General features: G+C 42.4%; 2 pseudogenes across 2 annotated transcripts; both read right to left on the bottom strand.

Moving 5' to 3' along the window:
- Window positions 1-1,941: 1,941 nt before the first annotated feature.
- On the bottom strand, window positions 1,942-3,072 carry LOC148133234 (uncharacterized; annotated as a pseudogene). Its single transcript, XR_015747933.1, has 2 exons — window positions 2,859-3,072; window positions 1,942-2,733 (listed from the first exon to the last, which is right to left on the bottom strand). The product of XR_015747933.1 is annotated as an uncharacterized LOC148133234 (transcript).
- A 2,278-nt stretch (window positions 3,073-5,350) lies between these two features.
- LOC148133233 (uncharacterized) lies at window positions 5,351-6,359 on the bottom strand (annotated as a pseudogene). Its single transcript, XR_015747918.1, has 2 exons — window positions 6,243-6,359; window positions 5,351-6,117 (listed from the first exon to the last, which is right to left on the bottom strand). The product of XR_015747918.1 is annotated as an uncharacterized LOC148133233 (transcript).
- Window positions 6,360-16,363: the final 10,004 nt, after the last annotated feature.

The raw sequence follows: 16,363 nt of genomic DNA, 5'->3' as shown, positions 1-16,363 counted from the left end.
TACACTGTCCCGAACATAAATCTTCCTGAGGTTCTCCCAGCAGTTTGCAGCATTTTCTTCTCCACGAATATGGACAAGCTGCTGATCACAGAGAGTCAGTCCTATGATGCATAAAGCCTGCTCATTCTTCAGTTTAAAGTCTTGTAACTTTTCGTTATCATCATCATTAGCAGGATCCCAGCTACTCACATCTGGTGGGTTTGCTATAATGTCCCACAAACCTTCTCTGTGTAGAAGTAAACTACATTTCATTGACCATGAAACATAGTTTGTTCCATCCAGCCTGGATATCATGGACAGTTGTGACAAATTTACTTGTGCCATTACTCTTCAGATATTTTGACTATTTTAAACTAATTAAAACAGTTTGTTTTTACGGTAATGTGCAACTCACACCAACTCTCTCTGCTATATCCTGGTTAGTTAGACTATGCTGCTGGGCCCATAACCAATGTTAGGGTTTGGGGATTAACCCCTAGAAGAGTATTGCAGCAGTAGTCAAGCCAGGCAACCAAAGGAGAGCGGAAGGGCCCCAGAGTATACACACACTGAACACAAACACTGTTTGTAGTTTAAATAGTTTTTAATCCAGTTAGAGTTTAAGCATTGTCATTCAGTCCATTAAGTCATTCACAGTATTTCCATCCAGTAAGACTCACTAGTATAGTCCAAGTTAAGAGTCCTTGCAATATCTTTATCAGCCGATAAAGATATCTTCTCCTCCTCCGGTTTCACTCTCCAGAGAAACAAACGCTGGATATTCAGTAGACTTACGCAGTAAATCAGCAAACAGTAGCATTCAATAACAGTTCAGTCACAGGCACTCACAGTCAGTAATCACAGTTAGTCGCAGCAGCACACAGTTACAGCCAGCAAGTAACAGCCAGTAAGCTTTCCAGCTTCTAATGCTTCCTTATATTGTAACTTCTAACCGCACCCTTAATCGGCTAATTGCCTGCTGCATTGTGCTTAAAGTGATAAGCACTTAAACCATGATATCTAAGTTTTATATATTTATTCACCCAAACCATATTTGGTATCAATGTTATACCTAACAGCTTTGACGACGACGCGGAACTGCGGGCGGGCGTGACTGACTGGCTCAAATCTCAGGCGGCTGAATTTTATGACAATGGAATTACAAAGCTTGTTCACCACTATGATAAGTGCCTCAATTTGTTCGGTGAATGTGTTGAAAAGTAGTATTTAAGTGTCACTTTCAAGTGTATATAATAAAAAAATTTTTCCTACACTTTGTTTTTTTTCTATCGCAAAACGTAATCTATTTTGTGGATAGCCCTCGTAGATGGCTGTGAAATCTCAGAAGAGTTTGGAGGATCAGAGAGATTTCAGCCTATATAGGATGGTTGTAATGTTTGTTCCTGTCCAGGACTCCCAAAAACCAGTCTTCAGGTGAGTGAAGGGGAGCAGCATCAAAAAGGTAGATATGATTGAGAGATTGAAGCTGCTGCTCTTTTTGATAGCTGCAAAATGTGCACATTAAAAGAGGACTTCAATCGCATCCTCCATTTTGACACTGCTGACTCCCATCTCGGACATCCTTGTGTATCTGTCTTAATTTTCAGCAATTGGTTCAAATTTCAAAGTATAGAAGTGTTTTGTCAGAAGTACATCACTTTCCACCTGAGAAATCTAAAAAGTTTTTCAATGCTTACAGTGTTAGTGAGCACATTACTTTGTGGCTTTGATGGGGCTACATCACCACAACCCCTTGCAAAAATTAATGTTCTGCCACAGTGAATAGGAATGTTTCCAACTTATATATAAATGAACTTGAAGAAAGGGGCAGGGTCCCATTATCATTCATCCCAATTTATATTATTTTTTTTACCCATGTTCATACACCTTTTTTTGGTGAGAATATAAAAAAAAGATGGCCCTCTCTGGTTCTGATCCAACCTCTCAACCATTTTATGCCTTTTAGATACCCAGAAGTGCCCATTTATATATGGTCTGTGGGGTGAGACTTTGGAAAGCAATGTTATCTCTAGGTTGGGGGCACCAAGCCTGCAAGTTCCAGTTATAGGAAAAGAACTGTATCCATCTTCTCTTTGACAGCAGCCTGGAGAGATCTGGCTGGCCACTGTGAGATGCGAGATGCTGGCCTACAAGAACCTGGCCCTTATCGTGTGGGGCTGTCCTTGTGGTCTTGCCATTTATAAGATCCAAAGTCTCACCCCACAGACCATATATAAATGGGCACTTCTGGGTATCTAAAAGGCATAAATTGGCCAAAGGCTGTTTATAATAGGAGACCCCCTAGGGTGTAGAACAGGGTTACCCATGGATGTCAGCAAAAGATGGATATGAGTAGGAAAGAGTAGAGGGAAGACTTGTTCCTGATACTCAGTTTTGCACCTGCCACTGTTCCTTTCTCTTTCACTGTGTACACCGCAGCACACAGATACAAGCCTGTGTCACTCGCCTGAAGTTTTAACAAATCCAAACTCATTTTCCGTGAGTTGTCAGACTTGGAACCCTTTCCTTTCAGCCGATCCTTCAGTTCAGGTGGAATTTCTCCAATGTTTGTACTACCAAAGGGGAGGTACGCGAGGACTTTCAGTTCTGTTTTCCCAGGCAATTGGCGATACAAAAAAAAACTGTAGCTTGTATCATCCACAGAGCACCTGATGGAAATATTTTGCCCTGTCGAGTCACTGACAAAGCTTGGAGTCTGGGTCACTGTCACGGCGGAGCCGCTGCCCACAAAGGCTGAAGAAGGAGAAAGAAAAAGGCAACATCAGGAAATGATGGAGGAATTGGGTCAAGGGAGGACAGTGGAGGAAAATGGGATTTGGATGAAGGAAAGAAGTACAGGTCCCTTTCTGGGCACTTACTGCACCAGAAGGCAAGGAGGACATGGGAGAAGCAGAGTCCAGGGAGCCCAGAGCAGGAGTGGGTTGGTGCTACAGCCATCTCAGCCTGGGGATGCAACTGCAGCAGCTGGGAAGAGATCAAAAGCTGCTGGGTTTCCTGTCACGTGCTGGCAATGTGGCTGCAAGAATTGTCTGGGGTTGGGAACCAGATGCCCAGACCCCCTTCAGGCCTTTGCTCCTGAGTTCAGGCAGAAAAGAAGTGCAGGGGCTGGGCAGAAATGCCCCCCAATTTGCCTTCTTTGGGGTGTGTGTGTGTTCTCTTGCTTTGAAAAAAGAAGCTGCTGGAGAAAGGTTGGTTTGCCGCACCTGCTGGCTTGGCTATAAATACTTTTAAGGCAAAGTCATTCATGCTTTCAGTTCTTCCTTCAAAAGTGATGGCTCTATATGTATACCCAGCCAAAAAGTCATTCTATGATTTCATTTGGCTTTGGATGCAGCTCGAAATGCCCTTATTCTGAAGCATCTCCGCCTATCAGTAACCATGTTTCTACGAGGGCTATCCACAAAATAGATTACGTTTTCATCTGTAGCAAGAAGGGGCGGAGCTAGCGCGGCCATCTTTGGTCTGTGCGTCCGCCGCTCAGTCTGCATCTAGTCGTGCTAGTGGGAGGTTCGTATCGTTGCCCATTATTTCACAGCAAACGTTTGAAATGTGTGCTGCAATTGAAAATCCCACGAGTTGTGAGGTGCGATCAGTGGTAAGGTTTTTGTTGGCAAAAAACCATAAACCGATTGAAATTTTTTGGCAACTGTGTGAAGTGTACGGGGACAACATCATCACTGAAGGTGGAGTGCGCCAATGGTGCATTAAGTTTAAAAATGGACAAACTAACGTTCATGATGAACAGCGGAGTAGACGTCCGAGCATTGTGACTGATTAACATCGCAAAAGTCGATGACAAGATTCGTGAAAACTGCCGTTTCACAGTAACGGAACTTTCGCTTAGTTTTCCACAAATTTCACGCAGTTTGTTGCATGAAATTGTTACACAACAGCTAGGCTACCACAAATTTTGTGCAAGATGGGTGCCAAAAATCCTGACAGAAAACCACAAGAGTCAGCGTATGGCCGCATCATTGACATTTCTGTACTCTTACGACAAAGATGGAGATTCATTTCTTGATCGAATCGTAACTGGAGATGAGACTTGGGTCAAACATGTGAACAGTGAGACCAAATTGCAGTCTATGGAGTGGGGGCACACAAATTCCCCCCAAAAAACAAGAAAATGTTTGCAAACGTTCTCTGCAAGGAAGATTATGGCGACTGTTTTTTGGGATAGGCAAGGTGTGCTTCTTATCGAATTTCTGGAACATGGTGCAACAATAAACTCTGTGAGGTATTCTGAAATGTTGCAAAAACTAAGAAAAGTAATTCAGAACAAGCTTAGAGGAAAGTTAAGCTCAAAAATTTGGTTTTTGCATGACAATGCCCGACCACACACAGCAAATCGCACTCGAGAAGTCCTGAATGCTTTCAAGTGGGAGATTTTTCCTCATCCGCCCTACAGCCCCGATCTTGCACCAAGCGACTACCACTTGTTTCCGAGGATGAAGACCTGGCTTGGAACACAGCGCTTTGACGACGACGCGGAACTGCGGGCGGGCGTGACTGACTGGCTCAAATCTCAGGCGGCTGAATTTTATGACAATGGAATTACAAAGCTTCTTCACCGCTATGATAAGTGCCTCAATTTGTTTGGTGAATGTGTTGAAAAGTAGTGTTTAAGTGTCACTTTCAAGTGTATATAATAATTTTTTTTTCCTACACTTTGTTTGTTTTCTATCGCAAAACGTAATCTATTTTGTGGATAGCCCTCGTAGATGGCTGTGAAATCTCAGAAGAGTTTGGAGGGTCAGAGAGATTTCAGCTTATATAGGATGGTTGTAATGTTTGTTCCTGTGCAGGACTCCCAAAAACCAGTATTCAGGTGTGTGAAGGGGAGCAGCATCAAAAAGGTAGATATGATTGAGAGATTGAAGCTGCTGCTCTTTTTGATACCTGCAAAATGTGCACATTAAAAGGGGACTTCAATCGCATCCTCCATTTTGACACTGATGACTCCCATCTCGGACATCCTTGTGTATCTGTCTTAATTTTCAGCAATTGGTTCAAATTTCAAAGTATAGAAGTGTTTTGTCAGAAGTACATCACTTTCCACCTGAGAAATCTAAAAAGTTTTTCAATGCTTACAGTGTTAGTGAGCACATTACTTTGTGGCTTTGATGGGGCTACATCACCCACAACCCCTTGCAAAAATTAATGTTCTGCCACAGTGAATAGGAATGTTTCCAACTTATATATAAATGAACTTGAGGAAAGGAGCAGGGTCCCATTATCATTCATCCCAATTTATATATATATATTTTTAGCCATGTTCATACACCTTTTTTTGGTGAGAATATAAAAAAAAGATGGCCCTCTCTGGTTCTGATCCAACCTCTCAACCATTTTACCTGACAGGCTCTATTGTCCTTTGTAAAGCAATGTTATCTCTAGGTTGGGGGCACCAAGCCTGCAAGTTCCAGTTATAGGAAAAGAACTGTATCCATCTTCTCTTTAACAGCAGCCTGGAGAGATCTGCTGGCCACTGTGAGATGCGAGATGCTGGCCTACAACAACCTGGCCCTTATCGTGTGGGGCTGTCCTTGTGGTCTTGCCATTTATTAGATCCAAAGTCTCACCCCACAGACCATATATAAATGGGCACTTCTGGGTATCTAAAAGGCATAAATTGGCCAAAGGCTGTTTATAATAGGAGACCCCCTAGGGTGTAGAACAGGGTTACCCATGGATGTCAGCAAAAGATGGATATGAGTAAAAAAGAGTAGAGGGCAGACTTGTTCCTGATACTCAGTTTTGCACCTGCCAGTGTTCCTTTCTCTTTCACTGTGTACACTGCAGCACACAGATACAAGCCTGTGTCACTCGCCTGAAGTTTTAACAAATCCAAACTCATTTTCCACGAGTTGTCAGACTTGGAACCCTTTCCTTTCAGCCGATCCTCCAGTTCAGATGGAATATCTTCAAGTTCTGCACTATAAGTGTAGAACGATCCAAGGACTTCAAGCTGTGTCTTCCCAGGCAGTTGTCGATACCAATAGAAATGATAGTCTTTGTTATCAACTGAGCACCTGAAGGAAATATTTTGCCCTGTCGAGTCACTGACAAAGCTTGGAGTCTGGGTCACTGTCACAGCGGAGCCGCTGCCCACAAAGGCTGAAGAAGGAGAAAGAAAAAGGCAAAATCAGGAAATTATGGAGGAATTAGGTCAAGGGAGGATAGTGGAGGAAAATGGGATTTTGTTGAAGGAAAGAAGTACAGGTCCCTTTCTGGGCACTTACTGCACCAGAAGGCAAGGAGGACACGGGAGAAGCAGAGTCCAGGGAGCCCAGAGCAGGAGTGGGTTGGTGCTACAGCCATCTCAGCCTGGGGATGCAACTGCAGCAGCTGGGAAGAGATCAAAAGCTGCTGGGTTTCCTGTCACGTGCTGGCAATGTGGCTGCAAGAACTGCCTGGCCTGGCCCTGGCAAGAGAGAACCCTCAGACCCCTCTTCAGGCCTTTGTTCCTGAGCTCAGAAAGGCGAAAATCAAGCCGAGTGTGGGCAGAAATTGCGGGGGGGGGGAGCGTTTGCCTTCTTGTGGGAGTGGGGTGTTTTGCCGCTTAGAAAAAGAAAGGTGGCTGGTTTGCTACACCTGCTGGTTTGGCTATAAATAGTTTCTGTTGCATTAATAGCTTAGCAATGGAGAAGCATTTGCTCAGGCTGGAAAATTCAATTTGTCTATTTTTTCACTAGCAATGTTTCTAGTCCTTAAGCTTGCAAAAAAAAAAAAAGGATTACAAATAGATGAGAGTTTAGAAGATTATAAAAATGTATAAACTATGGTTCTGGTGTTCTACATAACACTAATCTTTGCTCTCTTCAGGGCTAACAACAGCACGAAGAAATGTGCTTGATTTCTTGATTTACAATTTGGTAGAAGAACTGTACATTCTTTGCACATAGCCACTGTTCCAGCTAAGGTGGAAGAGTAGAGAAATTAAATTTAGAAGCACGAGAGCAAATCCTTATTCAGTCATGTGGTTTATATGGTGGCCTGGGGCTGTCAACACCCTTTAAAGAAATTAAAGGGAAAAGATGAGATATATTACCAAGTTAATTCCAGACTTTTCACCTGAATAGTATTCATCAGGATATAATTTATTCAAAAGAAACAGACCCAACTATAGGGTTTGCATTATATGTAAAGAATGACTATACCTGTGTGAAAATTCATGTCATCAAAATTCTGCTGAAGGGACCTGGGTGGAAACAAAGAGGGAAAGAACCTAAGTATAAATGACACTTTTGTGAGAGGATACTAGAGTGTAGGAGTTGACCAGGGTGAACCTGAGTGTTGGGGTGGGGGAGGGAATAAATGCATCATCAGTCTTGAGTCCCTTTGTACCCACAAGAGATCCAAGTCCAGCTCACCTTGAATTCCTTTTACTCTTATCTCCTGCTAATTTCTCTTGGGCCCTAATGGTTCAGATTCTTGTAGAGAGCTTAAGCTTACAATAAATGTTTATGCCCATTTGAACTGTATGAATCTCCTGATTTTCCTGGCACTTGACATACAGGCCATATATCAAGCCAAAGAGAGGAAATGAAATATTTCCCAGTCAGACGGGCAAGGGATCCAGAAATCATTGCTGGCATAGTGAGAGAGTTCAAGTATCTCAGCATCACCTCGAAAGCAAACCCTTTGATGCAGCCAAGTAAGGAAGCCAACAGGTTTTTGATGTGTCTTACGGACCATATTGTTGTCCAAAGTGTACTTGAGGGAATTAGAGCATCAACTACATTGGACTCAAGACTTGCTAAGAGGGAAGAAATAGTTGAAGAAATGGAAGTTGTAGGAGCCTTGGTAGAGGCTGACCATGTGGTTCTAAAATTCACCATATTGCAGGCAGGGAGAACTGAAGGCAAGCAGTTTAGTAGTCTACTAAATTTCCAGAGAGCAGACCTCAATAAGCTCAGGGGAAAAATAGGAAAGATACCATTGATGGAAATCCTGAAGGAAAAATAAGCAAGATTAAGCACTCCTAAGAATGAAGTGAGGCTTGCAATACATTCCCCAAATAAGAAATATTGCAACAACCACAATAAAGCATTTTGGGGGTATATGTGGAACAAGGAAAGTCAAGGCAACAATCAGTTTGCTGATTGGAAAAGATGGCAAGATGATAATGCACAACAAAAAGTTTCAACTTCATCGTTCCTATTTTGCAACTGTTTTTCACAAAAGAAAAAGATGATTCAGCCTGTCAGAAGCCGTACTGTGTGGCGCCCAGTAGAAAAAACTGCTGTGTGAGGTCATCCGATGGTGTGAATTATTATGATATCCAGCTTTACATTTCCACCCCAGGCCACCTGAATAATGTCAAAAGCTGTACTGTGTAATGTCATGAAGGTCCTGTTTTGCTGCCTGGAAGGTCTGGGTATCTAGGTGGGGAAGATCAAATGATTTGGGGTGGGATGGGGGGACTGGGGAGTTTTAATCTCTTTTTCTGGATAAGATTGTACCACCCCAGACAGAACCTGTGTGCAATTTGGGGGTCTTCCCGGCCTTGAGGCTTCTGCACAAATGGTTAAGCAAGTGTGTAAGCAAACATTGATAAGCAAATATTTAGTGCAGGACAGCACATTTGAAGGTCTACTTGTAAACAAAGTGGTATTTGTGGAGAGATTGCTGATCACAAGACACTTACTTTCAAAAGGGCCAGCTGGCAAGTGTGTTCACTCATCTGTCTCCTAGGAATTTTCTCCAAGTCATGCCCAGGAGACTTTGGTCTTTGTTTCTGGTGATTTTACACACTTATACACGCTTCAGCTTTCCACCATTTTGCAATTTTAATTATTATTTAATTTAATTGAAAGCCTTTTTTTAAAGCAAGGTGAACAAGGAAACTGCTAAGCCCTTGGACGACAGTAATGTGTACAAGTATCAGGTTGTCTACTCTTGATGTGAAAAAAACAACAGCCCACCATGCTAAGAGCCACTGAAAAAGATTTTCCTGTAGGAGCTCCTTGGGTATACCAGCCTGTCAATATCATCACTCATAATAGACCTTGGCAGCAGTGACAGCAGAGAAGACCCATTACCCATCTCTTATCTAGACAGTTTCCGGCTCAGCCTTGCAACTGCTACTCTTCAGCTTTGGCTGAATTCCTGAATGCAGCAGGCTGAGCTTACCACATGTTGAAGTAAAGCACATTATACACATCACTATGTGCATTAGCTTTCTCTAGCCTGATGTCTTGGATTTCAACCCCCATATTCTACTGACAGTGTGACCTAAGCCTATATTAGGTACAGATACGACATGGAAGTTCAAGCCATATGAAGGGCATCTGTTGGCAGAACACGCTGTGGATCTGCATGTGCACACATAAAGCTCACAGATGAAAATGTTCTAACTGGGCCACTGCTGCTATGTTTTGGCCATTGTTATATACTGCAGCCTTCATTCCACAGATTGCTATCACTCTATCAAGTGGGGTTAACAGGGAATGAGCTCAGTTGTTCTGGCCTGGCTGTGCTCTACACCTGTCTACTTGACATACGATGGAGATCAGTCTGGATAACATTCCCACTTTATATTTTCAGAAACAGCAGATCAATTATTCTTTATTTGTTCATCCAAGCAGTTTTAAGAGCAGTCATAGGTGAATCACGAAACATTGAAGCATTTATTAAAGCCTAACTCCACCTTTATCTTCAGAAGATCATCAAGGGGACATCTACACAGCTCCTTAATTTTGGCTCAACGATGCCTTGTAAATTCTTGGAAGGACATGTCTGCATGGCACAACCATTCTTTTAGCCCAACCCATTGCTGAAACGTATTTCTTTATTTTCTGATCTCATGTAGAAGTAACGTTCTCTATCTTCTTCTAGCATAAGCCTCGCTAAATGGCTGATAGGTGACACTTCTGCAATGAATCCAGCAAGGGCTGGGCTTTGCCCAGCTCTTACTGATTCCTGTTGCTGCTGAGGGCATGCCTATGGAAACCAAGCTTTTTTGCCCAGCTTAAATGTTAACATCATGATTTTAACTCCAGCAGCTTCTTTCCTTCTCCCCAACACTTGCTTTATTTCCAAACAAAGAATTCTGACTCTCTTGAAACACTATGTGCTACTTTGTAATCTGTGAGGTTTCCTAATACAAGTATACCCGTAAAATGATTTGGGGATTTTTATTTCTGAAGGCTACTAACTCATTTTTGGTATGAGTCACAAGAATTCACTGATAGTGTACAGTAGGGCATCACAATTGCATGTGCTTTAAAAACAATCCCAAAAGGTCCATTTCAAACCTTAACCGAGCTAAATGATACAAGCAAAAGGGAAGAAACACTTTTTAAACCTACATCATTTGGCTCACAAACAAAATGGAAAAAGGTGCATTCTGTTGCAAAAAAACATTGCATACACTTTGGTTAATGCAAGATGACATGGTTTATGTTCCACCAGATATATTAGGATGGAATAATACCCAGAATTCCTAGCAAAGATGCCCAAAGATCTTACTCGCTAGGAATTCTGGAATATAATGGTGCTATTCCAACAACTTCAGAAGGTATATAATTGAGAAAATTACAGTATAAGAGATTTACCGTGGGGTGATTTTGTTTTTCATTTATGCTGCCTTATTTTTCAACACCTGTTTCTGCGGTAACCTTTGTGGTTTTGAGATCAGCTCCCAACACCTTGAGCACTCACGATTGCTCTACAGACAGCTCCGAGCAATCGCTTCAGCTCTACTTTGTGGTTTTACTTGTTTTGACAAGTTAAGTGAAAATAAAGTCTATTTCAGTGTGTGCTTCAGAAGTAGGTTAAAATGTATGCAAAAGGGACTTTAAAATCCATTTGTTTTCTGGTTGAAGATAGGCCTTAAAGGTATGAGCCAAAAATCCTGCCTCACATTTTCCTCTAATACATTGGGACCTTTTAGATCAACTGAGAACCAACTTATTTAATTTAATGTATTTGATTTGTCAATCTCTTACAAGATAATAGGTATAAGGATAAACATAGTTATGAATACATGAAATGGATACATATAAGAAAAATAAAAATATATATAAAAGAAACAATAGGACAGGGACGGTAGGCACGTTGGTGCGCTTATGCACGCCCCCTACAGACCTCTTAGGAAAGGGGTAAGGTCAATAGTAGAAAGTCTAAGGTTAAAGTTTTTGGGGTTTGGACATCCAGAGGGGCAAACAGTGTTATATTAGGCAGCTAGGGAAGAAAATGCTAACAATAATATTCTGATGTTGAACAAGTGTGCTGAGTTGAGGGCTTGGGAATATTTTGGGATTCTCTTTTTTTTTAGATTTATGATTGTGAAGCCATTTTTTCCCTCTTTCTAGGGATTAATATGTGAATTCTATTTTTATGGTTCAGCTGTTTGCAGTCAAATTTTGACATGATCGTTCTGAAGAACTACCATCCTCCAAAAAACAAAAAAAGCATGGATTGTCCATCCCTGTTTAAAGCCCTGATCAACTTATTTAAAATTGTAAAAGAAACTTAAGTTATGCTGAGCTATATCAGTTCGCCCTGTCTTCTTCTGCAGTATCCAAAACCTGCTTCATGGTGTGTAAAAGCCATTAGGCATTGTCTTCTGCTCTTTGGTGAGAAGTTAGTGCCTTGAAAAAGAGAAATAGAATGACCTGGACATCTTGGATCAAAGTGCAATTAAAACAAATGTATTAAAAATACGAGCTGCTCGTTTTGCTTTCTTCTTTTACTTCTTTACGTAATTTTCCTGTCCTCTCTCTGGACCCCCAGACTTCTGTTTGTGGCTCTTCCTCCTCTTTTCCTGCCAGCTGTCTCCTCTAAGCCCCCATGTCAACAGAGAATTAAGGGAGCCCTGCAGATGCTCTCAAACATTTTAGTGATACGTACATATCATTGTTCCTTAGGCTAATCAATGCCCTGACTGCCAGAGTGAGCAATCATGATTTAAAACTGTTCAAGAAGATGGGGCCAGCCATTAAGAAGTATGAGTCACTTTGAAGTGCATATTGAAACGGGCGCTAAGCTGGGCTGATTCAAATCCCTTTGCAGTAATGTTGAATGAGCAGATATTTTACTAGGGTGAATTATGTAGAACCAAGGGAGGGCTTTATTGAATATGTAACCAGAGCTGAAAAGCCTCTGGCCAAGAGCCTAGGATTGAAGGGAGTTTAGTGAGTTCAGTGGAGCAAAGAGAAGCTACGAATTGCCACACTGAGACAGAAAAATTGTTTTTTAGATAGTCTCCAAAACAGAAAGATAAATAAGCAAGGTTAGGGAGCAAGCTGTCATATAATATACTTAATTTAAAACAAGAACAGATTGGAAATTTTAAACAGGATTTTTAGAGACAAAGATACCATAGCACTGGTGACAACTTGGCGCATGGATAAGAAGGGAATGGATTGAGATGGTATGAACCACAAAATTATATCTTGTTTGGCTGGCCTTTTTCTTACCTCTTAGTCCAAGTTCACATGTACGTGCCTATTTCTTGGTTTCTCTGCAGCTGGTGCCTGGCAGCAGAGTATACAAATTCCGTCTATGTGGTCATAGTGTGCCTGTAACATCTTTGTATACGCCATCATCAAGTGATGGAAATGCATGTGTGAAGGTTTCATGTTGAAAGATGAGTTCTGTTGGGAAGTATGGACAATTGCCAAGGAGGTCCCCATCTCCTCTTCGTGAGCATCTTGGCTAGTCTAGAAAACAGAAGGTTATCAGATTAGCGCTCAAAAGAAGATTGCACAGCTCATCTCTGCTTGTATCCTGCTACTGTGAAGATATCCCTGGGACTGTACATAATTTTTTACAGCCTCATCTTTCCTCCAACTTCAGTCTCAACTTCCTTTGCTTTCTTTTGTTTCCAACGTGTTCATTGTGAATTGTTCACTGCCCCAAGTCATGTTTCCCTTACTAAAGTTAGCAGGATAATTGCTGACATGCCTTTATTTAAATATTGAGTTGACTGGCAGTATTTCTAAGAAGCACAACTGGCACCAAGTATCTTTAGGAAATATGCTGGAGAATAAGGGGCAAGGCAAAAAGCATTGCAATGGTGCTTGAGGATATGAAGGTGAAAGAGCTGGCAGAACAAAACATGGAAGAAACTGAAAACAACAGGCAAGGAATCCAGAAAGGGGTTAGAAAATGGATTAATGGAGGACTGAGCTGGTGAAAGAAAACAGCCCAGGGAAAACAAGATAATATAGTTGCTTTCCTAGAAGAAGATACTAGCAACAATGCATTACTGCATTGTTGCCTAGAAAATTCTACAGATTTATCCATGGTCACCAGAGTTGGAGTTCAGTTGAAATGCTTTACGTTTACTTTTCTTATTGAAGAATTCGTAGTAGTGGTAGTGCAGAAAACACCCTGCTAAAGTCACAATATTTGGCAATGTGACAGAAAGGAACTATCAGGTTGAGATGTTCCAGGTTGCTGTTCCAAACAAAGGCAGTAAGAGGTCAACTTGTTCAGCTTCTGTGCAGCAGATCAACATCCTTAATGGCCGGCTTGGCATGGCTTGTTTGTCAGGAAATTTGTCAAATGGTATCTGGTAGAGGGATGGCTCCAGTAGATGGCACTGCAGAACTATGTCAGCTTGTTCTGGGACACCAGAAAACAAGGAAGTATAATGATATCTCAAGGGGTGGGGTGTGCTTTGGAGAAAGCAAGAAAAGTGACCCCACTCTCTATTAAAAAAACATCTTGCAGCCACGATCACTCATATTCAGTTATTCATTGATTAAAGCATGTAAGGTTTTAGGAGAGGGAATGCATAATCTAGTTAGCAGTGACAATGTGTACAGAAATAAAGCATTAGTAATTTAACATTTAAATGTTACATGTAGTGCAAAAATAAAAAGGTAACCCCCTCAATATTTAGCCTTACAAGATCTTCCAAAATTAAAGAGAGAGGGGGGGGGGAGAGAGAGGCACAATAGTTGTAGCTATCAATCAAGGTCACTTTGATTCTCTCTCTTATGAGTAGTTCTTCCATTATTTGGAAGATACATCACACTTACTGGAAAACCTAAATTGCTTTTATAAAGAATTATTTTTGAGCTATTGTATTTTACTTTAGTTTAAATACATGTAGGATAATTCACAATTTCCCCTCACAAAAACAAGATCTTGGAAAGCTGCTCCAGCTATCTGTATATTTTATAAGCCTTGCTCAATCTGGTGCCTTTTGAATATCAAACTGTAGATTCCATCACAGCAGACTATATAAAAGAAGAAAATCTTCCCTTGAGTGAAACTGGTGATAAAACGGATCTGTAGTCTTGTAGTTTTATTGGCAAAAGCCCCAAATGGTTTGCCATTGCTTCCTCCAGGTTTTTTTTTTTTTTTTTTTTTTGAGATCAGCCGAGGTCAACCCAATGCTGCCACCTGCTGCAGCTGTAGTCTCACACATCTGGAAAGCAGTCGGTCGAAGAAGCCTGCCCGACTTCTTGTGTGCAATTCAGTGACGCGTGTTTGGTGTTTATTGTTACTACGAAGTTTTGCTCTGGGTTCCACGTCCGACCTAATTTATTACTTTTCTCAGAGAGTTAAGTAGGAAGGTATGTCCGGAAAGGCGGCAACTTTCCTGGACCGGCAACCATCCTCCCGATCTTCAAAAGTAACAGGGCAAAAGTTGTGGCGAGGCGCGGGGACAGAGTTAGGCGCCACTTCTAAGGGACTCAGTTGTTTGTCCTAGAACCGCTTCTTGGCTTAAAATCGACTTGGAGGTTTTCGCCTCTCAGGAGGCAGCGAGGGGGAAGTTCCACCCGCTCTGTATTACTGGATACTTCCAAACGACAAACTTGCCTGAGTTAGTTAGACGCCTTGAATTTCTGCCTGCCGGGGTGCCATAGAGGTGAGGGGAGAAAAACCTTTTCTCGGGCAAAATAAAATAAAATAAAATAAAGGCAGAAAGGACAATGTAGAAAGGAGCGAGGCGTTCCTTTCAGAGAAGAACCAGAAGCAGGGAGGGACGCCACAATCAACCTCCTCCTTACTCTGTGTCTTCTTCTCCCCCCCTCTCCTCCCCGCCGCCACCCGTTCCAAATATGCTTTAAGAGATAATAATGGGGCGCGGGGGAAGGCGGCAGCGATGAGCAAATGGAGGGGCCGAGAGCGGGAAAACAACGTGTTTTTTGCTGCTTAACAGAGAACAGATGGCGAGAAAGGGCTGCATCTCCTGCGGGGGCCGAGATTAGGGAGGGGGCGGCGGCAGCAGAGGCAGGATTAAACCCCTCAGCTCCCGGCGGCAAGGCAAAAACCTCTTCCACAGGGCACACCCACTGCCCCCTCCCCTCCCTTCTTTCATTCATAGAGGGGGTTGGCGAGGCGAAGAAGCGGCGGGGGCGGCAAATGAACCCCCGGAGTGGCGGATTAGACTGTTCGGCTTTCTAGAAGTTTTTGTGGGATCATCAAATCCCCCCCCTCCCCCGCTTGCCGACCCGCGCCGCTTTGTGAGCTGGATATCCTGCGTACTGAGTGTATATAGCAGATCCAGCCCAATTCCAAGGACGTCGTGGCAGAAACCTCGCCCGGGCACCTTCACGTTTGTTTTGAACGCCATTATTAAACCATCACCTTTAAAGTCTCTTGGGTTTGATCTATCGTTGTAGAATCTAGATAAATGGACGTGGGTTCTGGACAAGCAAGCCCCTCTTCTTTCTTGTTGTGGCAGATTAACCAGGCAAACTCAACAGCTGGATTAAAATGCTCTCCTCCAGTCCTTGATCCTCATAAATTAGGGCTGTCCTCATTGCCAATCCTATTCAGCCTCAGGATGGAGGCCAGTAACTGGCACCTCCACCAGTAATTTTAACGTGCAATAGTTTGATGGGTGGATTCACCCAATTCTGTTTTCCCCTCCCGCTAAGTGTCACCTGTTGATGGGAGAATAGCCATCAATCTCTCTCTTCATAACCACAGGGATTGGGATTTTGGGATCCACAATTTTAGCAGTTTCAGCTGATGGGCCCCAAGCATGGAAAAAGATAGGAGGGGAGGCGAGAGCCCTTCCAAAGCTTTGACTCCCTTCCTTAGCATTTGGGAGGGAGGCCATGAGGAGAGCCAAGGGCTATAGGCTGGATTAAGAAGTTTGCACCACCAGGAGAAAGGCAGTGTCAGACAACTTCCTTTTTTTTTTAAACAAAACTGCATGGAGATACGTTCTATGCAATCTCCATTCAAATGTGATTTTTTTCCTGAAAGGCTTTCTAATCCTGGTTCCGAAATAGCTTAACTGATAGGTAAAAGATATTATGGAGGAAAGATGAAATAGGATTGAGTGATTGATGATAAAAGAAATTCCATCCTCAGTGAGGGAAGGGAAAGGCCACATTGGCAGCAGGTGAACTAGGAGTCCAGTGATGGCCAGTGATGTACCAGCAGTACA

The sequence above is a fragment of the Notechis scutatus genome, chromosome 1 (genome assembly GCF_049901735.1).
Source record: "Notechis scutatus isolate UNSWTSFEM ecotype Mainland chromosome 1, rNotScu1.2, whole genome shotgun sequence".
Classification (NCBI taxonomy): Eukaryota; Metazoa; Chordata; class Lepidosauria; order Squamata; family Elapidae; genus Notechis; species Notechis scutatus.
The sequence above is the reverse complement of the archived record's forward strand: the minus strand, read 5'-3'. Positions and strand labels throughout refer to the sequence as shown.